Source organism: Mirounga angustirostris, unplaced genomic scaffold (genome assembly GCF_029215605.1).
Source record: "Mirounga angustirostris isolate CCGP_5_RB_7025 unplaced genomic scaffold, mMirAng1.0.hap1 SCAF_12, whole genome shotgun sequence".
Taxonomy (NCBI): domain Eukaryota; kingdom Metazoa; phylum Chordata; class Mammalia; order Carnivora; family Phocidae; genus Mirounga; species Mirounga angustirostris.
The window spans coordinates 107,572,716-107,600,630 of record NW_026991720.1 but is presented as its reverse complement, the minus strand read 5'-3'; the positions used below and the strand labels follow the sequence as shown (position 1 = coordinate 107,600,630).

The 27,915-nt window shown below is 37.7% G+C and overlaps 1 long non-coding RNA gene across 1 annotated transcript; it reads right to left on the bottom strand.

Moving 5' to 3' along the window:
- Positions 1–328: 328 nt before the first annotated feature.
- Positions 329–27,739, bottom strand: LOC135362197 (uncharacterized). Its single transcript, XR_010406672.1, has 3 exons — positions 27,627–27,739; positions 5,907–6,026; positions 329–532 (listed from the first exon to the last, which is right to left on the bottom strand). It is a non-coding gene; the product is annotated as an uncharacterized LOC135362197 (long non-coding RNA).
- Between the last annotated feature and the right edge of the window lie 176 nt (positions 27,740–27,915).

Sequence of the window (27,915 nt, the reverse complement as noted above, 5' to 3'; positions counted from 1 at the left end):
CCTGTAAAGTACGATTTAGGCTAACAAGATTCTCATATCTTGGAACCTCAAATCTTTTAAGCAGAGGGATCATGGCATGTTATGTTATTACTAATGATAGCTTATTACAGACTTATCAAAACTGCCACTTGGTGCAACCTCACTTCACCTTATAAGGCGGTTGACAGAGATACACTTCATTCCACACACAATCTCTTAAAAATAATTAGAATTGCATCACTTGCTCTACACATGCTCTGGGAAAGGTTTTACTACTTCCAGTTCAGTGTCATCTTCAAGTCAACCCGGAAGATCAGTTAGAATTTTTCATCTGTTTACAAACCTGCAGTTCCACTGCCATTAACAGCTTCCTTGCCCTCATCGTCTTCCTCTTCAGGAAGAGAGCTGTCCATTCTTTCCATCTTGCTGACAGATGTAGTTCGTTTTCTTTGGGATTCGGTGTCAAACTCATTATCGAAGAGGACCTGATCAACTGGATCTGGCTGGAAAGGGCTGGGTTCTGCTGGAGGTTTGGGAGTTCCATAGAAGTTTCCTGAAATGGACAAAATAACGGCAGCTGAAAGGACTGATTTGAATTGAGAGTCAGAACACATGGTCCAATGTATGTCTCTGCCCTGCTGCCATATACCGAGGCTTCTGAATGGCCAAAAGGAAGCCCAAATGCTTCTTCTTGGAAGCAGAGGAGGGAGAAAGAACAGAAAGAACTAATTTCTCAAGTGCCCATGTATATTCTAACATTATCTAACTTTTTAATACTATTTGTACTAAGGATAGATAGGAAGTTGACTTCATGTACACAGATTATTTATTCCTATAGGGCTTGCTTTGCATGGGCTCTAAATTAGGGCCTGATTTGTGAATTTAAATGCATCAATGCTCTTGTGTAAGACTAATTGGTATAGGGGCGCCTGGGTGGCTCAGTTGGTTAAGCGACTGCCTTCGGCTCAGGTCATGATCCTGGAGTCCCTGGATTGAGTCCCGGATTGGGCTCCCTGCTCAGCGAGGAGCCTGCTTCTCCCTCTAACCCTCCCCCCGTCATGTACTCTCTCTCTCTCATTCTCACTCTCTCAAATAAATAAATAAATCTTTAAAAAAAAAGACTAATTGGTATAGGAAGTGGGAGTAAAGGAAGAGAAAACGAACTCAAATAATTTTGTTCTGATGTGTAACATAATGAACTATTTTGGTAAAATGAGAAAATATGTGGGTAAAGGATAAAGCTAAGAACCAGTGTGTGCTGAAATGTAGGCTGTTTATGTAAAAGTAATTTTTAGGTTCTCTGAGCATTCTAATTATATTATTTTATTTGACAATTTATTGAAGAAATAGAGATGTTATTAGCATAATTCAATATTGGCTTACTCTCAGGAAAGCAAGAAATACTTTAATATTCTAAGTCTTGAGGATCAGGAATTTTTGCAGTAAAAATAAATATTCCAGAGTAGAATGAAAACAATTGCATATCTTCTTAATTTGTCATGCAGTTCCCAGTAGGCAGTCAAATACAATGGAAAACCACTCAAAAGGTCTAACTACATTAACAGTTTTTGGCTCCTGCTGGTTTCAACCTTTTATCAGCCACTATGCTAATGCTATCGAAAGATATGGTTAGGGAATAAAATATTCATGATCTTCTTTCATTTATTTATTTTTTTAAAATCACACCTTCTAATGAAATTCCTGGGCTCCTAAGGAGGCAATTAAGATGCTCATCACGTAAAGTAAATTAATGGGGTATACAATGAATTATTTGTCCCAGATGAAAAAAAGTATAGGTTGTTCACCATAATACTGAGGCAAATCCAGAGATCACTTTACCTTTGGTCATGTGTGCCTTGAGGGAAAAGCATTAAGATAAATTCTTTGGACATCTGACTTTGGGTGGTAATTGTCATTAAAATACTCAAGACAAAACAACGAAATCAAACCAAAAAATTTTTCAACTACATCTTGCCTCTCCCCACTCTACTACTCCCTTGCTCCCAAATCCATATCTGAAATGGAGTTACCCCTGTCAGGCAGATGGATGCGAAGGTTTGTATTTAAAACAGACTCAGAGAGTCTCTGCAAACTTTCTAGCCCACAGTAAAACAAGGACCCAGTGAAGAGGCCATCTCACACTTCTCTGGGGCAGAGGGCCCAGAAACGTTCCAAAGAGAGGTCTGGTTGGGGAACAGGATGCTCCAGGATCTCAATTTTTCCTGCATTGTGTCCAACAATCACGCTACCCAGGAATTTGGACATTCCGTGACAAAAATCAAACATCCACCTTCCCTAAGGACGGTAGTTCTAGTAGCAACACTAGATACACATTTTATTGTGTAGTCTTAGTAATTATTATCTCACTCTAGGAAGTTTAACTGTTTTCTAGGGTGAAATCAGACAAATTTAGGATATTTTGATTGCCACCCATGATCATTAAGATTTTAGGACTTCATAACAAATTCTGGCAGTTTCCTTACTTAAACACAATTATTGGACTTAAAGAAAACTAGCGTTGCTTATAAGGAAATTAGGCCTATTTTTCTTGAGTTGTTGGTAAGTATCAAGATTTCAGATACAGCAATGCATAAAAATGACATGGTTTGTGAATTCTGACTATAGTTATTGACAGAAAAGGTTTTCATCTTTTTGAAGCTGTTTTAGAAGGGTTTTTTCCCCCTTTTTTCTTTTCTGAGGGTTTTTTCATTTTTCAAAAAGAACTACCAACTATTAAATATTTTAAATACATACAGAATCAGAGACAATTGTATTAGACACATCCTTATTTGTTTATTTAACTTCTGCCAGATTCCTTTCAGGTGTCCCTTTTGTCCCCCTCTTTAAGGACATATATACACGGTCACATGTTTAATTAAGGTCATAACTTCCTGTCAGTCCTTCCCATGCTCTCCCTGAGTTGCTCTGAAGTTGGTATGTGTCATTTCCCTGCACACTGTGTACAACTAGGGTATGTATATGCATATATAACATATAAATACCATTGTTTTCATAAAAGGTTCATAAAGGTTTTTCTAACATTTCGTGCCTTTTTTAATAAACAGTATGCTCTATGTGTTCTTTTGCAACTTTCCTTTTATACAATTATATTTCTAAGACTTGTTCCTGTTCATTCATGTAGATTCAAGTTTATTGAATTGCTGTTTAATAGTCCGTTTTCATGAACAAGTTAAAATGCATTTTATGAATTTCCCTACTAAAACAGAGTTGTTTCCATTCTTTCACTATTTCAAATAACGCTGTAATGACTGTTCTGGTATGTGACTACATATGCACATAGATAAAGATTTCTCTAGAGCAGGCATCCAGAGAGGAAACTGCTGGGTCAGAGCTAAGTGCATCTTCAAATTTACTAGCTATTGCCAAAATGCTCCCCAAAGGGATTGTATCATTTTATACTCTTGCCAGCAGTCTATGGGAGTTTCCACTTCTCACAATTATCAGACTTTAAAATTTCTGTCAACCTGATGGGTGTGAAATGGTACATTTCAATTTGCATTTCCTTTAAATTTAGCACACAGCAATTATAATATGTAATATGCCACTTTGTCATCGCCCATGTTCTTATACTTAACAGAGGAAAATGAGGGAGAATGTCTTTTTGATCTAAAGACAGAGAAGGACTTCTTAAACAAAACTTCAAAAGCACAAACCCTAAGAAAAACAGTGATAAATCTGACGTATAAAAACTAAGGATTTTTGCTTAATGAAGAAACACATGGACAAGCATAGTAAGTGACAGAACAGGAGAAAATATCTATATCCAATAAGGAATTAATGTCTAAATAAATATCTAAATATCTAAGGAATGTCCACAAACTGGAATGTGGATTGAGATCCCACTTTTAAAAAAATGTACAGTACAAATGAAAAGACAATTTGTGGAAGTCCAAAACACTAACAAGCATATAAAAAGATATTCCAACTCTCTGACACTTCTACAACCCACTTCTACAGGAGATCCCACTTCTACAACCATCAGATTGGCAAAATGATACAGCTGGACGGTGAGGACATGGAATCTTTATTCTAGCTGCTACAGGAACCAACCCCTCAAGCACGGCTGGTGGGAAAGCAGCTGCAGAGCTGCCTCGACTCCTTCATCAGATTTAGTACCTGCAGACCTTATAGCCCGACAGTTCTGCCCCTGGGTATATGTGCCACGGACATCCTCACACAGGTCTAGAAGAAGAGGATGCTGCAGCTCTATCTGTGGTGAGGGGGTGCTGGAAGCAATCTGGAAGTCAATTACTACAAGAGGGGTTAAGTAGAATGCAGTGGATCGCTGTGCAGTGGTTAAAAAAAGCAATGAATTACATGTAAATATAGGACAGAGACATGGCTGAATCTAAAAAACACTGAAATAACTGAGAACACTTAAAAACTGAATGAGATATAGAACACAGTCCAGATGCAAATAATACATGCATGCACAGAAGACACATTTTGCGAGAATGCATATGAACAAAAGCATACAGATTAAACACATCCGAATGGTTGCCTCTAAAAAGGGAGGTGAATGAGGCCAGGCTATTGGCCTCAAAATAAAAAATAAGTAGTGGTCATTTCCTCTCAGAAGTCTTCACTGGCCACCTTATCTAAATAAGACGTTTCTACTCTTTTCTTTAAAGCTCTTATTTTCATTTTCTTCATAACGTCTCCTTTTATAGTGATTTTGCTTGTTGTCTGACTGCTTTTCCTACTCGGATATAGGATTTATTAAGGCAGCACCATTTCAGTATTGTTCACCACAGTATCTCTAGCACGTTGTAGGTACTTAATAAATGGGTTGCTGAATGAACGAATGAATGAATGAGTTGTGGGAGCTAAGCCCAGAAAGCACAGCTGGGGCAAACTGAGCAGGCAAAAAGGAAATCACAGAAGACTCTGAAGAGGAGACACAAGCGGAGCAGCGGTGGAGGAAGACGAGCATGAGAGCAATGGGCAGGTGGGTTAGACATGGGGAAGAAACAGCCGCAGAAGCCCAGACATGAGCTTGTCCAGAGCCTACGAAGTGGTGTGAGAGTGAAAAGAAACGCATCGTGAAAGCTGTTACAGAGGAAGAAATGACGAGATTTGGTGATGGAAACTCTAAGGAAGAGGAGGGAGTAAATGATGACTCCACCATTTTGAGCCCAGGGTACAGCTAAAGAGAGAAATTACGAAGAATTATTCTTTTGGATAGAACATCAATGCATACTTGGATATGTTGAATTCAAGGTTAGTGTTCATCGAACACCATCTCTAGGCACTGAAGATACTACTAAGACATGATGCGGCTTTCATCAAGCTTGTGAAAAAGGCAACTATAACAGCATGAGAAAGCAATGATGGAGAAGTAGAGCGTGGATGGGAGTGGACAAGCTTGCCAGTAAAGAGTGTCAGGTAAGAGAGAACAAAAGATGGAACACAGCATCATTTAAAAATTGAAACTGATCTTAAAAGTCTCTACTTCTAGAAACAAGTGGGTAGAAAAGAGATATGAAAAGAAAACCAATTATTCCATTTTTGTTGTTTTCCCCCCAATCTATATTCTCTTTTCTCCAAGAGAGCCAAGCTATAGATTTTTTTAAGTGCACAGTATTTGGATTCCTAACCACAAACAGAAAGCAAACAACAAACACTTGTTGAGTTCATATGATGAATATGAATTACCACAAAATATGCAAACTGGTTGTTTTGAAGGATTTCAGTATATTCTTCACAATCAGCTTTATAATATGATGGAACGCTTCTGCTTAATTACTTAATCCCATTTTAGGTAGTAAATTACAAACAGGCTAACCAAAAGAAAACTTCCCCAAAGACCAACAGAAGACAATTTAAAAATATATATATTTTACTGATCAATTTCCCTTTGAAGTAATTCCAGCCATTCAGATAGTTGTCAGTATTGGGGGACATACCGTCATACGTTCCACTTTCTAATAATGCTCCACTCTCTTCCAGTGCTTTGAACTGTTCAACAGAAATGAAGTTATAGTCCACCCCTGGTACTTCCCCATCCCTGGGGGCCCTTGTAGTGCCTAAGGAAAAAAAAAAAACAAGAAAAAAAAATAGGTTGCTTTTAAACTTACAAAATATTGAGAATAATAGAAAATACAGTCTATAGAGAACACATGGGAGAAACACACTACTGAATATATGTACCGTCTAGAAAGACAACCAGAAAATTTTAGGCAACATTTTTAGGTGAAAATAGGACAATAATGTAGAATGACTAAATATACTTTAATATAATCTACATATAGCTACGAAATACAAACGACAAAGACTAAAAAGAGTTCTAGTGTCAAATTAACATCTGAAGGAAAGATAAATCTACCAATGATAAGACTTCATATTTTGAGGGACATGGTTATTCTTTTTTTTTTTTAATTGAAGTATAGTTGACACACAATATTAGTTTCAGTGTATACAGGTTTCATTTTTATCAAGCTACCTTATGTATTTTTCTTCCCTGGTATAAGTGAAGAGAGAAACAATTTTTAAAAGTTCTTTTAATGCACTTCAGTTTTAAAATTTGGTCAAATATTAATTATGAAATTATTTTAGTTTAATGAATAAAGGACTTAAAGCTTAAGATAGGTATTCATATATTGCTTCTCAGCCATTATTCTCTTTAAGTAATTTTAAAAATTTAAGAAGTACAGTGTTTAATGAAATACACTATAGCAACAGAATAGTAAATAGTAAATAGTAAATAGTAAATAAAGCCTCACCCCTTTAACATTCTAGGCTTTAACCATAATAGTTTTTTTTTTTAGTTCTTTTACACTTGCTTACACCTTACACTTGCTTACCTCCACAAGGAAAACATAACTTTTTTTGTTAAAATATTTTTGTCATTGTCAAATTTTTGTTTTCTCATGCGTTGGCTAAACTACATTGTTAGATTCCCCAAATCAACAGCTTTAACTCCATATTAACTAAAAATTAACACTGGAAAATAAATTTAATGATTAAATTTAACACTTATAATTATCTGTGATAGATAGAAAAACGTGGCCCCAATATTTTGTACCTCCTCTCATTAAGAGATGGGGCGGCCTACTGCTTCACCTCTGAAATCTGGACTGGATTTACGATTTGCTTTGAAAAGTTTAATGTGGAGGATGTGATGTTGTACAAGTTCAGGAGTCTAGACTTCCATCTTTGCTTTCTTGGAATGGTTCCACCATCAAGTATGGAAGTCCAGGTTACACTACGATGAGAGAGCCCCAGCCAACAAACAGCACCAAGGTTCCAGACATGTGAGTGAGGCCATCTTAGACGCTCCAACCCCAGTGGAGGTGCCAACGACTGCAGCCACATAAGTGGTCCCGGTTGAGCTCATCTAACTCATGGAATCATGAGAAATAATACATGATAGTTATTTTTCTAGGTTGTTCTAGGGTGATTTGTTATGCAGCAAAGGCTAATTGAAATATTATCCAAATAAACTCTACTATAAAATATACTGATTATAGGGCACCTGGGTGGCTCAGTTGGTTAAGCGACTGCCTTCGGCTCAGGTCATGATCCTGGAGTCCCTGGTTTGAGTCCCGCATTGGGATCCCTGCTCAGCAGGGAGTTTGCTTTGTCCTCTGACCCTATCCCCTCTCATGTGTTCTCTCTCTCTCAAATAAATAAATAAAATATTTAAAATATATATATACTGATTATATAAAACCTGAAAAACCCGATTTAAGAGCAAACCATATTATAGATAATACTATAAAAAGAGCACTGATGCAAGGGGCAGGAGCTACTCTGTGTTTTAGTCTGGAATTGTTAGTAATGATATGATTTTAAGCAAGTACTTAATCCCTCTGTGCTTCATTCTCTTTCTGCAAAGTGATGTTAAGCAAGGTGATGTTCATGATGCTTTCCATGAGTAGATATGAAATGCCATGTGTGACACATATATATATTTCCAAGGCTTAAAAAGAAGATTTAATGTTACTTCTCTACAAATATAGGTATTACAAATTTTCACATCCTCTCTCCAAAAATGTGTAATCCCAATACACATAAAAAGTTCTCTCCTTTCACCTACCCTACCCTATTGCCTTCAGCATTCCAGAAAATTTATATTGGTATTCTCCTGATACTCTATATATTTAATGTAAAGCTTTCTATATCACCTCTAGTCCCTACTACATTTCTCCTTTTTACATAAAAATTCCTCCAAGTTCTGTTTACTCACAGTCTCCCAAATCCTCTCTTCTGTCTCTTGAGCCCATTCCAATTAGATCACTGCCCCAACCACTCCACTGAGACAATCTGCTGTGTTCATCAGGAGTCTCCACTTTGCTTAACCCAATGCTCAAGTCTCAGTCCTAGTATTACCTGACCTATCAAGATTTGATATAACTGATCATTCCCCTCTTTTGTTTTATTCTGAAATATACAGACAGGTACATAAGACATATATGTAAAGTTTGACAAGTAATAATAAAGCAAACCCACTCAAGTGAAGAAACAGTATCACCAGGAGATCAAAAGCCCCCTTGTACACCTCCAATCATAAATCTCCTTCCCCCACCCCCAAAAGTACCCACCATCTTGACATTTGTGATGATTTCCTTTCTTCTTTAATTTTTTTTTTTACCAACTACATAATGCATTCCTAAGCAACAAAGCTTAGTTTTGCCTCTTTTGTAATTTCATATAAATGGAATCATGCCATATGCATCCTTTTATGTCCACATTAACACTTGGAGTCAGGTTTTTAAACTTCTGCCAACATGTGAAGGCATCTCACTGTGTATTTAATGTGCAACTGATTTATGAGATCACACATTCTTTTTCAAATATTTACTAGCCGTAGAGATTTCTTCTGTTGTGAAGTGACTATTCAAGGCTTTTGCCACTTCTCTGTTGGTTTGCCTATCTTCTAAAACTTGACTTGTAGTTCTTTACTACAGTACTTCATCAAATCTAAGTAATCAACAGCTTCCAAAATGCACCACTATTTTATCACTAAAAAAGAAAACTGGCAATTAAAATCAAAAGATTACATCTATCGTAAGATACAATTGTAGAGAGGCTAACATGTGAAATAACTGTGTCTTACTATTGATAAAGCACTGCAGTCCTTTGTCAGATATACGTGTTGCAAAGGGGGTTTCTGCAAAAATGTGAAATAAGGGGGAGCCTGGGTGGCACAGTCGGTTGGGCATCTGACTACTGGTTTTGACTTGGGTCATGGTCTCCAGCCCCACAGCGGGCTCTGTGCTCAGCATAGTCTGCTTAAGATTCTCTCTCCCTTTCCAACTCTGCCCCTCCCACTCATGCTTTCTCTCTAAAACGAATAAATAAATCTTTTTTTAAAAAAATGCTTTCTAGAAACAGTACTTTCTGCAAAATCGTGTTCCCCAAATAGTGGAGATTACTGAGAAAACAGGGTCAGGGTTGATTTCTCAAAACCTATTGCAACTTTGTAACCAGAGCCTAGCAAAATCAGTAACAACCCTAATTAAAAACACTAAGACAGCTTAAAAGATATTTTAAATTCCTGATAAAAATACCAGTATAAATAAAATACTATGTCTTTAAATAACAATTAAAAAAAAAAGAAAAGATAGCTTGACAGGGGTATAAGGAGGGTTGGAGCTACTGAATAATGAAGATAAGGCAAAAGATGTAATAAATGATTTTTAAGATAAAGTACATGTCCAAATTGAGAAAAGAGGCCAAATCGAGGTGAATGGGCATTATGCACAGTGCATGCAACATTCAACTATGTTTGTATATTCTGTTTACTTGCTGCTACTTGATGACACAAAACATTAGCTTACTGGGGAAAATGGAGTAAGAACCAATATTACCTCCATTAAATTGACATCATTATCCTACCTACTTACCAATCATATATGAACTTACTTGTGTTACAGAAACAAACATTGTAGCAAAATAGACAGTATCTTCTCCCACTCTGATTTTTTTCATCTTTTTTAATGGTCTTTTAATGATAGTAGTTTTTCATTTTATTGTAGTCAAATTTATCAATCCTTTCCTTTATAGCTAATGCTTCTGTGTCTTGTTGAAGAAATCCTTCCTAAGGCCATGGAGACATTCTATAGACTTTGTAAAAGCATTATAACTTTGCCTTTCACACCTAGTACTTTAATGCACTAAAATAGATCTTATTCGGCCTGATGGGAGGTAGTAGTCCAACTTTTTTTTTTTCCAGATGGCTATTCAACACACTTATTGAAAAGTCAATTATTTTCCCCTCTGATCAGGCAAAGTCACTTCTTTCATAGAAATCTCATATAGAAATGCTTAGATAAAACTGGATGTGTTATTGGGCTATTACATCCTATTTACCCACTGACCAGTCCTGCACCATTATCATGGTGCTATAATTAATACATTTCTATGATAAATCTTGGTATAGAATAGAAAAAGTCCACCTGTTTTGTTTTCTCTATTTACAGCCCTTCCATATAAAACCTGGAATCAGAGAAATAGGCTAAGAATGCTGGAATTTTTATGGGATTAGAATGAATCTATTAATCAATTTAAGGAGAACTCCTGTCTTCACCATATTGAATCTTTAATCCAGGAACAAGAAATTGGTCAGTACATTCAGATCTTCTTTATGGCCCCTTAATTTTATCTTACAGAAGTCTTTACACTTCTTTAGAGATTAATTTCTAGGTATTTCAAATGCCTATATGCTATTATAAATATCTTTTTGTAAACTTTCATTTTCTAATTATTAATGATATAAAAGAAAACAATTGTGGGAATCTACTTGGTCACTTTATTTGAATATAACTGACCCACAATCAATTCACTAAACTCACAATTCTGTGAGTCTTGGGACTCATCACTCTTAAAGGTTTTCTCAGGACCCTGTGGAAGCTGCTGATCTGCTGTCACTGTAGTTCTGTGATTAACAGAATCTCATATACATAGAATCATACACTGATTCCAGTAGTGGTTTGTACCTGGCCTCTTTCATTTGGCACGATGCTTTTGAGATCTATCCATGTTGTGGTTCAATATCCTTTTATTGCCAAGTGGTATTCTATTGCACAGATATACCAAAATTTGATTAGGCATTCACCATTGATGGGCATTTGGGCCGGTTCCAGATTTGGGGCATTATAAATAAAGCAGCTATAAACTTACAAGTCCTTGGGCAGACATATATTTAAATTTATGTTGAGTTAATACCTAGGAGTGGAAATGCTAGGCCATATGATAAGTGTAATGTTTAAAAGAAAATGTCCCAAAGTAAATATACTTTGCATTCTCACCAACTCCTAGATGAGAGCTGCAGTTGATAGACATTAGTGTTTCCATGTAGGGATCCCTCCTTGAAGTCTCTTGGCCAATTTACTTTTTCTAAATCCCCAGAAAAATCAGTTGATAGGGAAAATGAGGAAACAAAGTATTATAATTCTCCTGTGAGAATTAAAGCTTAATCATCTGACACAGAGATGTTACTGATTTGAAGGAATCTAAAAATATCAACTGAAAGCAAGAGCAGAAAATACTGACAAATGAAACCAAATGGTCAAGTTGACATTTCCAGGCACTAGGACAGAAGCACATGGGAGAGCAGCATTCACAATCCACTTGTCAGTCTTACTTGCAGCTGTTCCTGAGCTACAAGTGTGAGGTTAAGGCCCTGTCTGCTAACAGTGAGTCTTTCTTGCAAATACAATATTAGTGCAGTTAGATGCATTTATACTTTATATAAATCTTATGAGTGGTGTTCTCCAAAAATCACAGGTTTTGAAGGCTAAATAAGTCCTTAAATCAGCAGTTCTGATGTGTGATTCTATGTAATGATGTTAACCTTGAAGGGGGATCTGAATGCTATTTGAATACTACCCAACGATGCCCCTTGGCATTTTCCACAGCTTGAGTATGTTGCTATGAGTTTCAGTGCTTTGTAAATCCCTTTAATAGAAGAAATGCAGAGAGAAGTGAATGTTGTTGTGGAACACTCCAACCTGAAATCAGAAACTGGTGTAAAATCTGAAGTAAAAGCAATATAGATTTCGATGGCAAAACCAAAATCAGGGCGAGGAGACAAAATATTTTCATCATTAAAAAAGAAAACAAGCTTATTCAAGAAAACAACCTAATGCCCAATCTGAAGATGCTTTTGAACACACTTAACAATTTGAGGAGCATTGACACAATACGAATTTTTTTTTTTTAAATCTCTGGAATACTTGTTACCAAAGTCAAAACTATCAAATAACACAAGTGATGCTTTTTGTACAATTTAATTTTAGAAGTGAAAATTTCAAATAGGATATAATGTGTAGATTTATCTTTCAAACTTTTAACTGATTTTTATTTGGCATTTATTTTGTATAAATGTTTCCTTCTTTAATGTTTTCTATTACCAAATGTATCAAGAAGAGATAAGTGTTGAAAAGTGTTATTATAGCCTTGTTTTGTTGATTTGCAATAATAATAAACCAGGTGATTTTTCAAGTGCTTGGTACACCCAGGAGAATCCATTCCACGCCATGGTGTTTGTAGCCATCATTCCTGCCATAAAAGTCAAGGGCAGCAGTCATATGGATTCCCAAGGTTAACCTGATTCAGCTAGTACTTCACCTCAATCAATCACAATTTATACTGTGATTAAATTGTGATGCTAGATGGGGAGCAAGATGGCAGAGGAGTAGGAGACCTGGATTTCGTCTGGTCTCAGGAATTCAGCTGGATAGGGATCAAACCATTCTGAACACCTACGAACTCAACAGGAGATCGAAGAAAAGAATAGCAACAACTCTCTGAACAGAAAAGTGACCACTTTCTGGAAGGTAGGACATGTGGAGAAGTGAATCCGACGTGATATTCAGGAGGATAGACGGCGGGGGAGGGGCCCTCCGTTGGCCGCTTCCGGCAAGTGACAGAGCCGTGGAGCACAAAATCAGAACTTTTAGAAGTCAGCTCCACTGTGCTCCCTTCGGCAGCACATATACTAAAATTAGAAGTCGGCTCCGCTGAGGGACATTGCTCCAGTGACTAAGCGAGGGGTGGAACCCTCGCTGGGACAGTGTGGTCTCAGGACCCTCGGGGTCACAGAAAGACCGGGGGTGTCTGAGTGCTGCAGAGCTCCCAGGGATGGGAGCAGGGAAGCCGGCTGCAGAGACGGAGCCCAGGCGCAGGCTCTCAGCTAGGGGTTGCCATAAACCGTGATCCGCGGCACAGTCGGGCCACTGCTCCTCCAGCAGAGACCCAACAAGTGGCAGATCCCGGGAGACTCCCCTTCCTCCCCCAGGAGGAGCAGCGCAGGAGCGCACCACAGAGATCTGCTGGGTTTGGAGACTCCACACAGGGTCGTGCGCCAGAGCAAGAAATGCTTGGTCACAGGCCGGGTGAGCACGGAGTGTGGCAGGAGACCGGGGAGACAGGAGGGATTGACTGCTTTTCTCTGGGGGCGCACTGAGGAGCTGGGCCCCGAGTTCTCAGCTCCTCCGGGGCGGAGATTGGGAGGCCGCCATTTTCACTCACCTCCTCCAAAGCTGGATGGAAAGTTTGCAGAGAACAAAAGCTCCCGAGAGCAAACCCAAGCAAATTACTTAGCCCAGACCAGCAAGGGCAGGGCAATTCCGCCTCTAGCAAAGACATTTGGGAACCATGGCAACAGGCCCCTCCCCAAGAAGATCAGCGACAACAGCCAGCCAAGACCAAGTTTACTGATCAATGAGAATGGCAGAACTCCAGAGCTAGGGGAATACTGCACATAGAATCCATGGCTTTTTTACCATGATTCTTTAGTCTTTCAAAGTTAATTTTTTTTAACTTTTTTTTTAATTTTTCTTTTTCCCTTTTTCAAACATCTTATCAATCCCTTTTTTAAAAAGTATTTTTTATTTTTCATTTTTGGAGTCATATTCTATCCCTTCATAGTAGTTACCATTATTTTTGGTATATATATGTAAGTGGTTCTCTCTTTAAAATTTTGGGATACAGTTTCTTCTAACAGATCAAAATATACCATAAATCTCTAGTGTATGGCTTGTTCTAGTCTCCTGCCTAATCACATTCTCTTCCTTTTTTTTTTCTTAAATCCTCTTCTTTCTTTTTTCAACCAACTTCTTATCTTATCAATTCCTTTTATAAAATCTTTTATAATTTTCATCTTTACAGTCATATTCCATCCCTTCATCATATTAACCCTTATTTTTATACATATATAAGTTTTACTTTCTTTAAATTTTTGGGAAGCACTTTCTTCTAACAGACCAAAATATGCCCAAAATCTAGTGTGTGGCACTGATCTATGCACCAGCCTGATCATATTTGATCATATTCTGTTTTTTTTGGTCTTGTTTTGTTTTTGTTTGTTTTTATCTTATCTTTTTCTTTTTTCTTTCTTTCCCTTTCTTTTCCCCTGGTTTCAGGTCTTTTCTGATTTGTTTAGTGTATATTTTCTGGGGACACTGTTACCCTGTTAGCATTTTGTTCTCTCATTCATCTATTCTCCTCTGGACAAAATGACAAGATGGAAAAAATCACCTCAACAAAAAGACCAAGAGGCAGTACCAACTGCCTGGGACCTAATCAATTCGGACATTAGTAACATGTCGGAACTAGAGTTCAGAATGATGATTTTAAAGATACTACCTGGGGTTGAAAAAAATATGGAAGTTATTAGAGAAACCCTTTCTGGAGAAATAAAAAAACTAAAATCTAACCAAGTCGAAATCAAACAGGCTATTAATGAGGTGCAATAAAAAATGGAGGCTCTAACTGCTAGGATAAATGAGGCAGAAGAGAGAATTAGTGATATAGAAGACCAAATGATGGAAAATAAAGAAGCTGAGAAAAGAAAGATAAACAACTACTGGATCACGAGGACAGAATTTGAGAGATAAGTGATACCGTAAGACGAAACAACATTAGACTAATTGGGATCCCAGAAGAAGAAAAAAGAGAGAGGGGCAGAAGGTATTTTGGAGCAAATTATACCAGAGAACTTCCCTAATTTGGGGAAGGAAACAGGCATCAAAATCCAGGAGGCACAGAGAACCCCTCTCAAAATCAATAAAAATAGGTCAACACCCTGACATCTAATAATAAAACTTACGAGTCTCAGAGACAAAGAGAATATCTTGAAAGCAGCTTGGGAGAAGAGATATGTAACCTACAATGGTAGAAATATTAGACTGGCAACAGACCTATCCACAGAGACCTGGCAGGCCAGAAAGGACTGGCATGATCTATTCAGAGCACTAAATGAGAAAAATATGCAGCCAAGAATACTATATCCAGCTAGGCTGTCATTGAAAATAGAAGGAGAGATAAAAAGCTTCCAGGACAAACAAAAACTAAAGGAATTTGCAAACACGAAACCAGCCCTACAAGAAATATTGAAAGGGGTCCTCTAAGCAAAGAGAGAGCCTAAAAGCAACATAGACGAGAAAGGAACACAGACAATATACAGTAACAGTCACCCTACAGGCAATACAATGGCACTAAATTCATATCTTTCAATAGTTACCCTGAATGTAAATGGGCTCAATGCCCCAATCAAAAGACACAGGCTATCAGATTGGATAAAAAAACAAGACCCGTTGATATGCTATCTGCAAGAGACTCATTTTAGACCCAAAGACACCCCCAGATTGAAAGTGAAGGGGTGGAAAACCATTCACCATGCTAATGGACATCAAAAGAAAGCTGGGGTGGCAATCCTTGTATCAGACAAATTAGATTTTAAACCAAAGACTGTAATAAGAGATGAGGAAGGACACTATATCATACTTAAAGGGTCTATCCAACAAGAAGATCTAACAATGGTAAATATCTATGCCCCTACATGTGAGCAGACAATTATATAAACCAATTAATAACAAAAGCAAAGAAACACATCGACAACAATACAATAATAGTGGGGGACTTTAACACCCCCTCACTGAAATGGACAGATCATCTAAGCAAAAGATCAACAAGGAAATAAAGACTCTAAATGACACACTGGACCAAATGGACTTCACAGATATATCCAGAACATTTCATCCCAAAACAAAAGAATACACATTTTTCTCTAATGCCCATGGAACATTCTCCAGAATAGATCACATCCTAGGTCAAAAATCAGGTCCTAACAAGTACCAAAAGATTGGGATCATTCCCTGCATATTTTCAGACCACAATGCTTTGAAACTAAAGCTTAATCACAGAGGAAAGTCGGAAAGAACTCAAATACAGGGAGGCTAAAGAGCATCCTACTAAAGAATGAATGGGTCAACTAGGAAATTAGAGAAGAATTTTAAAAATTCATGGAAACAAATGGAAATGAAAACACAACTGTTCAAAATCTTTGGGATGCAGCAAAGGAAGTCCTAAGAGGAAAGTATATAGCAATACAAGCCTTTCTCAAGAAACAAGGTCTCAAGTACACAACCTAACCCTACACCTAAAGGAGCTGGAGAAAGAACAGCAAATAAAGCCTAAACCCAGCAGGGGAAGAGAAATAACAAAGATCAGAGCAGAAATCAATGAAATAGAAATCAAAAGAAGGTAGAACAGATCAACGAAACTATTTGGAGCTGGTTCTTTGAAAGAATTAACAAGATTGATAAACCCTGGCCAGACTTATCAAAAAGAAAAAAGAAATGACCCAAATCAACAAAATCATGAATGAAACAGGAGAGATCACAACCAACACCAAAGAAATACAAACAATTATAAGAACATATTATGAGCAACTCTATGCCAGCAAATTAGATAATCTGGAAGAAATGGATGCATTCCTAGAGATGTATCAACTACCAAAACTGAACCAGGAAGAAATAGAAAACCTGAACAGACCCATAATCACTAAGGAAATGGAAGCAGTCATCAAAAATCTCCCAACAAACAAAAGCCCAGGGCCAGATGGCTTCCCAGGGGAATTCTATCAAATGTTTAAAAAAGAATTAATACCTATTCTTCTGAAACTGTTCCAAAAACTAGAAATGGAAGGAAAACTTCCAAACTCATTTTATGAGGCCACCATTACCTTGATCCCAAAACCAGACAAAGTCCCCATCAAAAAGGAGAATTACAGAGCAATATCCTTGATGAATATGGATGCAAAAATTCTCACCAAAATACTAGCCAATAGGATCCAATAGTACATTAAAAGGATTATTCCCCACAACCAAGTGGGATTTATCCCTGGGCTGCAAGGTTGGTTCAATACCCGCAAATCAATCAATGTGATACAATACATTAATAAAAGAAAGAACAAGAACCATACGATCCTCTCAACAGATGCAGAAAAAGCATTTGACAAAGTACAGCATCCTTTCTTGATCAAAACTCTTCAGAGTATAGGGATAGAGGGTACATACCTCAATATCATAAAAGTCACCTATGAAAAACCCACAACGAGTATCATTCTCAATGGGGAATAACTGAGAGCTTTCCCCCTAAGGTCAGGAACGCGGCAGGGATGTCCACTATCACCATTGCTATTCAACACAGTATTAGAAGTCCTAGCCACAGCAATCAGACAACAAAAAGAAATAAAAGGCATCCAAATTGGCAAAGAAGTCAAACTCTCACTCTTTGCAGATGATATGATGCTGTATGTGGAAAACCCAAAAGACTCCACCCCAAAACTGCTAGAACTCATACAGGAATTTAGTAAAGTGGCAGGATACAAAATCAATGCACAGAAATCAGTGGCATTCCTATACACCAACAAGACAGAAGAAAGAGAAATTAAGGAGTTGATTCCATTTACAACTGCACCCAAAACCATAAGATACCTAGGAATAAATCTAACCAAAGAGGCAAAGAATCTGTTCTCAGAAAACTATAAAATACTCATGAAAGAAATTGAGGAAGACACAAAGAAATGGAAAAACGTTCCATGCTCATGGATTGGAAGAAAAAATATTGTGAAGATGTCAATGCTACCTAGAGCAATCTATACATTCAATGCAATCCCCATCAAAATACTATCCACTTTTTTCAAAGAAATGGAACAAATCATCCTAAAATTTGTATGGAACCAGAAAAGACCCCGCATAGCCAGAGGAATGCTGAAAAAGAAAAGCAAAGCTGGTGGCATCACAATTCTGGACTTCCAGCTCTATTACAAAGCTGTCATCATCAAGACAGTATGGTGCTGGCACAAAACCAGACACATAGATCGATGGAACAGAATAGAGAGCCCAGAAATGGACCCTCAACTCTATGGTCAACTCATCTTCGACAAAGCAGGAAAGAATGTCCAATGGAAAAAAGACAGTCTCTTCAACAAATGGTATTGGGAAAACTGGATAGCCACATGCAGAAGAATGAAACTGGACCATTTCCTTACACCACACACAAAAATAGACTCCAAATGGTTGAAAGACCTCAATGTGAGACAGGAGTCCATCAAAATCCTAAAGGAGAACAAAGGCAGCAACTCTTCGACCTCAGCCGCAGCAACTTCTTCCTAGAAATATCGCCAAAGGCAAGGGAAGCAAGGGCAAAAATGAACTATTGGGACCTCATCAAGATAAAAAGCTTTTGCACAGCAATAGAAACAGTCAACAAAACCAAAAGACAGGGGCGCCTGGGTGGCTCAGTTGGTTAAGCGACTGCCTTCAGCTCAGGTCATGATCCTGGAGTCCCTGGATCGAGTCCCGCATCGGGCTCCCTGCTCGGCAGGGAGTCTGCTTCTCCCTCTGACCCTCCTGACCCTCCCCCCTCTCATGCTCTCTCTCTCTCAAATAAATAAATAAAATCTTAAAAAAAAAAAAAAAAAAAAAAAAAACAACCAAAAGACAACCAACAGAATGGGGGAAGATATTTGCAAATGACATATCAGATAAAGGGCTAGTATCCAAAATCTATAAAGGACTTATCAAACTCAACACCCAAAGAACAAATGATCCAATCAAGAAATGGGCAGAAGACATGAACAGACATTTTTCCAAAGAAGACATCCAAATGGCCAACAGACACATGAAAAAGTGCTCAATATCGCTCAGCATCAGGGAAATCCAAATCAAAACCTCAATGAGATATCACCTCACACCAGTCAGAATGGCTAAAATTAACAAGTCAGGAAACGACAGATGTTGGCGGGGATGTGGAGAAAGGGGAACCCTCCTACACTGTTGGTGGGAATGCAAGCTGGTGCAGCCGCTCTGGAAAACAGTATGGAGGTTCCTCAAAAAGTTGAAAATAGAGCTACTATATGATCCAGCAATTGCACTACTGGGTATTTACCCCAAAGATACAATGTAGGGACCTGAAGGGGTACGTGCACCCCAATGTTTATAGCAGCAATGTCCACAATAGCCAAACTGTGGAAAGAGCCAAGATGTCCATGACAGATGAATGGATAAAGAAGAAGTGGTATATATATACAATGGAATATTATGCAGCCATCAAAAGGAACGAAAACTTGCCATTTGCAATAATGTGGATGGAACTGGAGGGTGTTATGCTGAGCGAAATAAGTCAATCAAAGAAAGACATGTATCATATGACCTCACTGATAGGAGGAATTCTTAATCTCAGGAAACAAACTGAGGGTTGCTGGAGTGGTGGGGGGTGGGAGGGATGGGGTGGATGGGTGATAGACATTGGGGAGGGTATGTGCTATGGTGAGCGCTGTGAATTGTACATGACTGTTGAATCACAGATCTGTACCTCTGAAACAAATAATATATTATATGTTTAAAAAAAAAAAAAAGAAGAAGATAGCAGGAGGGGAAGAATGAAGGGGGGGAATCGAAGGGGGAGATGAACCATGAAGGACGATGGACTCTGAAAAACAAACTGAGAGCTCTAGAGGGGAGGGGGGTGGGAGGATGGGTTAGCCTGGTGATGGGTATTAAAGAGGGCACGTTCTGCATGGAGCACTGGGTGTTATACGCAAACAATGAATCATGGAACACTACATCAAAAACTAACGATGTAATGTACGGTGATTAACATACTACTACTACTAATAATAAACAACTTTGATGCCACTTCTTGTCCTGAATTACAAGCATCCTACTTTCCATCGGAAGGAACGTGGCACTGTGCTTAAGCCCAAGAACACAACCAAATCTAAAATTCCTTCTTGGAGGGTCTGTCTCCTGGGACTACTACAAGTACCAATTCTGTATCAACCAGGATCCAAACAGGAGAGAGAAACATGGTAAGTTGAACAAGGAGAGCTTAATACAAAAATGATTAACTATTTACAAGGAATTAACTAAGAGGATATAAAAGAGAACTTTAAAGAATACCACCCTAGAGCTGAGGAAGAATACTCAAATAAGGAACAAACTTGGAAGGGAGGGATGCTCCCACACTCTGGGATTCAGACTTCTTTGGAGAAGGTGTGGTCATAGTCTGGGGATGGATCTGGTTCATAGATGGTAGGTCAAGGCTGGCAGACAAGGGACAGTCTGCTGGGGTACTGATGAAATTCACCAGCAAGCTGCCTGCAGTGGAGGCTGTTTCGTACTGCTTAGAAAACCATCTGGGACACTGGCTGGACTTGCCAGAAACCCAGTAGAAAACCACTTGCAGGGAATATTGTTGAAATCTGGGGAGCCATGTGGGGTGCCCATCAAACTCATTATGAAGCTGCAAGGAAGTCAGCAGGTGCACTGGTGTAATTCAGGAAGCTGCCTATGAGTTGGGAAACTGAGTGCTGGAGCACTGCTGAAACTTACGGTCTTTTTGCAGGCAGGAGCAAAAAGAAAAAGACACACTGCAACTAGCAAAAGATGATTTTTCTTTTTCCAGTATTCTACCTGCCAGCCCCAAGATAATCTGACGATGTACCTACCAGCTGGCAAAGGAGGAATGCTGCAATATCATACCCAGGCAAAAAAGAGTAATTTGAAGCCAAGAGGCACTAAATTAATAACTGGCAGACTAGTTTTCTGAGCGATTCTACCATCAACGGGAGTTGAATTTTGTCAAGTGTGTTTTTTGTTTTTTTTTTTTTTTTTTTTTTTGCATCTATTTGAGGAGATCATCTGTTTTGTTTTGTTTTTCTTTTCCAGTCTGTTACCATATTAATTTGAAATGTTATCCCAACTGTTCATTCCTGGGACAAATACCCCTTGATCATACTTTATTATCCTTTTACACATTGCTATATATTTATTTGCTAAAATATTTTAAGGAGTTTTAAGTCTATGCTCAAGAAAAATTGTGGTCTAGTATTATTTTCTTTTAATGTCCTTGTCTGGTTTTAGAATCAGGATAATGATCAGATCACAGAATGAGTTGGGAAGTTCCCCCCTCCTCTATTTTCTTAAAGAGTCTGTGTAGAATTAGTATTATTTCTTCTTTAAGTATTCGGAACAAGTCACTCCTACCATCTGGGCCTGACACTTTCTTTTTTTTTTTTTTTAAAGATTTTATTTATTTATTTGAAACAGAGAGAATGAGAGAGAGAGAGCATATGAGAGGGGGGAGGGCCAGAGGCAGAAGCAGGCTCCCCACCAAGCAGGGAGCCCGATGCGGGACTCGATCCAGGGACTCCAGGATCATGACCTGAGCCGAAGGCAGTCGCTTAACCAACTGAGCCACCCAGGCGCCCTGGGCCTGACACTTTCTTAATGGGAAAGTTACAAACTACAAATTCAATTCCTTTAACAGATTGAGAACTGTTATTAAGCTCATCTATTACTTCTTTATTTTTTAAAGATTTTATTTATTTAAGAGCGAGTGAGAGAGAGAGAACAAGCAGGGTCAGGGGGAGAGGGATATGCAGACTCCCCACCAAGCAGGGAGTTCGACTCGGGGCTCGATCCCAGGATACTAGAATCATGACTCGAGTTAGAGGCAGACGCTTAACTGACTGAGCCACCCAGGCATCCCTCATCTATTTCTTCTTGAGTGAATATTGGTAGTTTTTTCCCTCCAAGTAATTTTTCCATTTCATCTGAGTTCAGTTTACTGTCACCAAGTTGTTTAGAATATTCCTGACTGTCCACTTAACATCTGTAGGATTTTTAATGATACCATCTCTCTCATTCTTAATATTGTTAAACAGTGTTTTCTCTCTCTTTACCTGAGCAGTATGGCTAGAAGTTTACCAGTTTTACTGATCAGAAAAAAATCAACTTTGGGTTTCATTGATTTCTCTATTCTGTTTTCTAGTTTATTGATTTCTGCTTTTATCTTTATTTCCTTTCTTCTACTTAATTTGGGTTTACTTTGCTCTTCTTTTGCTAGAAGTTTAGATCACTGATTGAGATCTTTATTTGCTAAGTATTTAACACTATAAATTTCCTGTTATACCAACATCCCACAAATTGGTATGTTGGGTTTGATATGTTTTGAGATGCTAATATATGTAATATTTTGTATTTTCCTTGTGGATTCAACTCACAGGTTATTTAGAAGTGTGCTATTTAATTTCTAAATATTCAGAGATTTTCCAGATTATTTTGTTAAGTGATTTCCTGTAATTCCATTATGATCACAGAATATATTCTGTAGGATTTAATTTTTTTTTTAATTTATTGGATCTTGTTTTATGACCCAGAATATGGTCTTCATTTGTAAATGTTCCATGTACACTAGAAAAGAATGAATATTCTTCTGTTGTTGGAAGGCATGTTCTAATACATAGCAATTAGGTCAAGTTGGTTCAAAGTGTTACTCATGTTATAACCCTACTGATTTTTTGTTTACTTTCCCTAAAGGAGGTGTTGAAATCTTAAACTCTATTGTTGTTGTCTATTTCCTTTCAGTTCTATCTCTCTGGTATAATTTCCATTCCACCTGAAGCATTTCCTTTAGTATTTCTTATAGTGCAAGTCTGCTGGTGAAAAATTCCCTCACTTTTTTTTTTTTTTTTGTCTGAAAAATTCTTTATTTCTCTTAAGGATATTTTTGTTGTATGTACAAATCTAGTTTGGCAGCTTTTCCTTTCAGCATGTTGAAGATGACATTTGATTGACTTTTGCCTTGTACTGGTTTCTGTTGACAAGTCTACAGTCCTTCATTGTTCCCTTGTATTTAATGTATCTTTTTTTTTTTTAAAGATTTTATTTAATCATTTGACAGAGAGAGAGACAGCGAGAGAGGGAGCACAAGCAGGGAGAGTGGGAGAGGGAGAAGCAGGCTTCCTGCCGAGCAGGGAGCCCAATGTGGGGCTCGATCCCAGGACCCTGGGATCATGACCTGAGCTGAAGGCAGACGCTTAATGACTGAGCCCCCCAGGTGCCCCGTACTTAATGTACCTTTTTTCTGTCTGCCTTTCACGTTTTCTCTATCACTGGTTTTCAGCAATTAGATATGATATATTTAGATGTGTTTTTTTATGTTTCTTCTGCTTGGGGTTTGTTGAGATCCACAGCTCTGTAGATTTATAGTTTTCATCAAATGTGGAAAAATTTCAGCCTATTTCTTCATTTTTTTTTTCCTGTATCCCCCCTTTTTGGTTTGACAGTGTGCATAGCTCAATATGAATGGATCACAGTCCTGTTCTGCCTATGACCCAATTTCTGAAAATAGTTATTACATATATCTTGCCCAATTTCTAGTTGTTTACAGTAAGAAGGTAATTCCAGTACCAGTTAGTCTTTTTTTTTTTTAAGATTTTATTTATTTATTTGACAGAGAGAGACACAGCGAGAGAGGGACCACAAGCAAGGGGAGTGGGAGAGGGAGAAACAGGCTTCCCGCTGAGCAGGGAGCCGGATGTGGGGCTCGATCCCAGGACCCTGGGATCATATCCTGAGCCGAAGGCAGACGCTTGATGACTGAGCTACCCAGGCACCCCACCAGTTAGTCTTTCATGGCAGAAGTAGAAATGTCTCTCTCTCTCTCTCTGGTTACTTAAAAAAAAAACAAACAAACTAATGTCTTCAGTCTTTTTCCTGTTTCAGTTTGATTCATTTATATTGCTATGTCTTCAGGTTCATTGATCTTTTCTTCCGCAGTTTCCAATCTGCTGTTAAGCCCATCCATGAATTTTTGAAGTTCCATTTAATTCTTTAAAAAAAAAATCCATTTTCTCTTTATTTTATTCATATTTTTCTTTAAATCCTTGAGCATATTTATAACTCTAAAATGCATGCTTCAGTCATATCTGTTTATATGTCATTTATGCCATTTCTGTTTTGTTTTTTGTATTAGCTGACTTTTCTTTGGATTATGGGCCATATTTTATTCTCTTTTGTATACCTAATAATTTTTATTAGACACTGGGCATTGTAAATACTATGTTATTCAGTGTCGAGGTTTTGTTGTCTTCCTTTAAACAGTGTTGATTTTTCCCCTTTCCTCCCTCCTATCCTCCCCTCCTTCCTTTCTTTTGGCTAACAGTTAAGTTGTATGCATATCTGCCTGATCCTTTGGGGCTTGTTTAATTAAGCTTTGTTAAAATGGGCCCCAAGGAGCTTACACCTATTTTAGTGCTATTAGTAAGCCATGACCCTTGAGGTCTCTCCACTCAGGTAGGCTAGAACTCAGATTCTCCCAGCCCTGTGTAAACTCTGGAAATTGCTAACTTTACAGTTCCCAGAGAATCTTTGCCTGGCCATGTGGAGTCTCATCCTATACATTCTCAGCTTAGTATTCACCAACAGAGTCAAGGGGGCACCTATGCATATTATTTGAGCTCCTTTTCTTCATAGCTTTCTCCTCTCTGACACCCTGTCCTGCAAATCTCAGGCACCTCAGACTTCTTGAACTCATATTTCTGTCTCCTCAACTCAGAATCCTCTGCACTCTGCCTGGGCTTTCCCTTCTTGTATTATAGTCCAGAAAGTGGCTCCAGGCAGAAGGCTGATGAAACCACAGGACTCCTTTGTGTGCAGTCTCCTTTCCACTTTTATTAGGGATCATAGTCTTGTCCTTTCAACAGTGCAGTATCTGACAATGGTAGATGTCTTTCTTTCTCTTATTAATTTTGTTGCTCAAATTGTTTCAGATCTTGTCAGTGGGAACCCTTTCTAGATGGCTTTTTAAAAACAACAAAAAAAATGTGCTTCTGATATGTCCCCATAGTTTTTTAGGCATTTACATACTTCCTGGGATAATCAGATGTTCCAAGTTCATCTTGTACTTTCCTTGCTCCAGACCCGGAATCAGAATTTTCTACAAGAAGATTTGGTATCTTTCAGTAAAGAATGGTAATTAAAAACCATTTGGCATGTTAACTGTCACTGATATACCACTGCATTCTTGGAGGACTTGTGGATACTTCAGTGTGTTGGTTACAAGTCCTGTTAGGATGTGAAAAGGCTGTAGCTGTTTGGACCCTATGAATGAAAACCAAATAAACTGTAACTCCTTTCTAGGACAAAACCTCACACTGAGGAGAAACTGCAAAACTAGGACAGTACAAATAAATTTAAAAGAAGATCCAAGTAAAAGTGCAGAGTACAGCAGAAAGTACAAGTACATATTTTTATTAACTTGTTTTAACAAAGGAAGAGGGAGCTCTAGAGCTATGAAACTAAAAATGCTACCCTGAGACAGCCCATGCGGGCAAAATACCAAGTTATTTATAAGGGAATGAAAATTAGATTGTTTTCAGACTTTTAAAGAGCAATGCTTTATGCCAGAAGATAATCAGATAATCGACTAATAGAATTAAGATAGTCAAGGAAAGAAAATATAAGGCAAAGATTTCATATATATCCAAACAAACTTGAAAGTATAAAGGCCATAGACAAACTGTGATGATCCTCTCTTTCCTGGGGAATCTAGTAGAGAAGAAGCAGCTTTAGAAAACCACAGTTATTGAAGAAACACCAACATAAGGATTGGTAGTTACATTCGATGTGTATTTACCTACAGAATAAAGAATAAATGATAATAAAGGGGAGAGTGCAATATGTAATGGCTGTTTGTTTTGTTAATATAGACACAGGTCAAGAATTAAAAAAAAAACAGTGAAAATGAGGAAAGCATATATGAAGTGGAATAAGCTTGCTGATTATCTTTGTTTGGGGTAAAAAAATATTATTTCTCTAGTCAGATGATGGGAGAGAAGGAAGGAGTAAGAAGCAATAAGTAGATCATTTAGGAAGGGAGGAAGAACAGAGTATTATATAAAAGTATAAAGATAGCCAGTAGAATGAAGATACAAACCTTTCTAAAGAGAGAGATCAAATAAAATGGACTATGTGGTGAAAGGCTTTTTATATAAAAGATGTGTATATGGGTAAAATAGAAAACCATGACAAAACAGAGACTAAAGACATGGATCACATCAATAAATATAAAGAAAGTTTCACACTGGCTACAACATCCAACACTATTTGTAAAACAAAGAGCTTCAGAAAGATGAAAGAATAAAAGTCAGAGAAAGATATACCAGGCAAATGCAAAGAAAAGAAGACAGGAGTTGCAATTCTGAAATCCAACCAGGTAGATTTACAGGAGGAAATCATACATAAGGAGTTGGATTTAAAAACAAAACCAAAACATTTTATACCATGTTAAAGAGTCTGGACTTGTACTCAATGAGAGACTTTGAAGGATAAACCGTAGATGGACAAGAGTCAGACATGCACTTAAAGACAGACCAGACTGAGGGGATGTGGGAGGTGGGGATGCAGCTAGAACCGGGAAGAGGGCAGACACTGAGGGTCTGCTCCAGGACACATGGTTTGCCCTCATGTTCTCATTTTAATTCTTAGAACTCCATGAGGTGTCTCTTGTTATTCATATTTTATATATGGGGATCCTGAGGTTCAGGAAGATCAAGTAACTTGTCCAAGGATCAGTATTTTTCACCTAGCTCTTTGCCCCTACATATTGTTATCTGTTAAAAAAAAAAAAGTTCAAGCAAGAAAGGGTGAGCATCTAAGGCAGTGCAGAAGGATTGGTATTTAAGGAGCGTAATTAGGCAGGCTTGGTGATAGATGGGACACTGTTGAAGAGTAAATAACAAGAAAAAGAAATAAAGAATTCCAGAGCCATTATAAGAGCTACTATCTACAAGAAGTTACAAATATATTGAAAAGGAATACAAACCAGAACATTCTTTTACATCCTTTTACTGTTTACTGCTTTTTATTCTTTCCCAGACTTGTTCTAACTAAAATCTAAGCATACATGGTTTCTTGTTTTGTGTTAAAACACACACACACACACACACTCTCACACACACACACACAGCATCCTTACAACAACAACAACAACAACAACAACAACAACAACAACAACCAGGTCCTATGAAAACTACCAAGACTGGAATAGATATACAAACATCTAGATAAAAATTCAACATAGATTACTACAAAGAAGGTAGTGCATTTCCTCCTTTTTTTCCTTTGGGGAAGGGGCAGATCTTAAAATAAGTAATGTCCTCATAATTAAGACAAAAATGTTTGTTCTCAGTGTACAAGGCACTGAGAGTGAAAAAAGTTTATTATTTATTCTTACTGAATAAACATTTGGAACTGATTTATAGAAGAAAATTTAGTTAGCAGAATGTACATGGATAGTCTTAAACTCTTAAAGTCTAATGACTGTTTTTAAAGTTACAATATAGAATCTTCTAGTTTTTCTACTTTAAAAACAAAAGCCCTGCATGTCCTTGGAAAACTTTTCTCCTTATCCAATTTGTGTTTCATTCTAGTGCCCCAACTCAGTCTTCCCAATCTGATATAAGATACTCTACTGAATTACTTCTACATGTTTGATTAGTTAAATAAGGATACATTGGCCTTTCTTTTATTCAATCTCATACTTACATGGAATGGTTCTCAAGTAGAGATTATCTCTGATCACTTGCTGCAATTTGTGGTCAATTGATCCTTTCTGAAACTGAAGACTCAGGTAATGTTGCAAATCTTTATTAATGACTTTGCCTACGAAAAAAACCACAGAAGACAGAACACATAACTGTTAGATCTCCAGTTAAATATTGATAGTAGTGACTGAATACCCTTAAACCATTTAGCTATAGACAGGAAAAAGAAATCAGAGTATGTTACTGTATTTTACTAAAAACAACATTGCTTTACTAAAAACAAATTATTA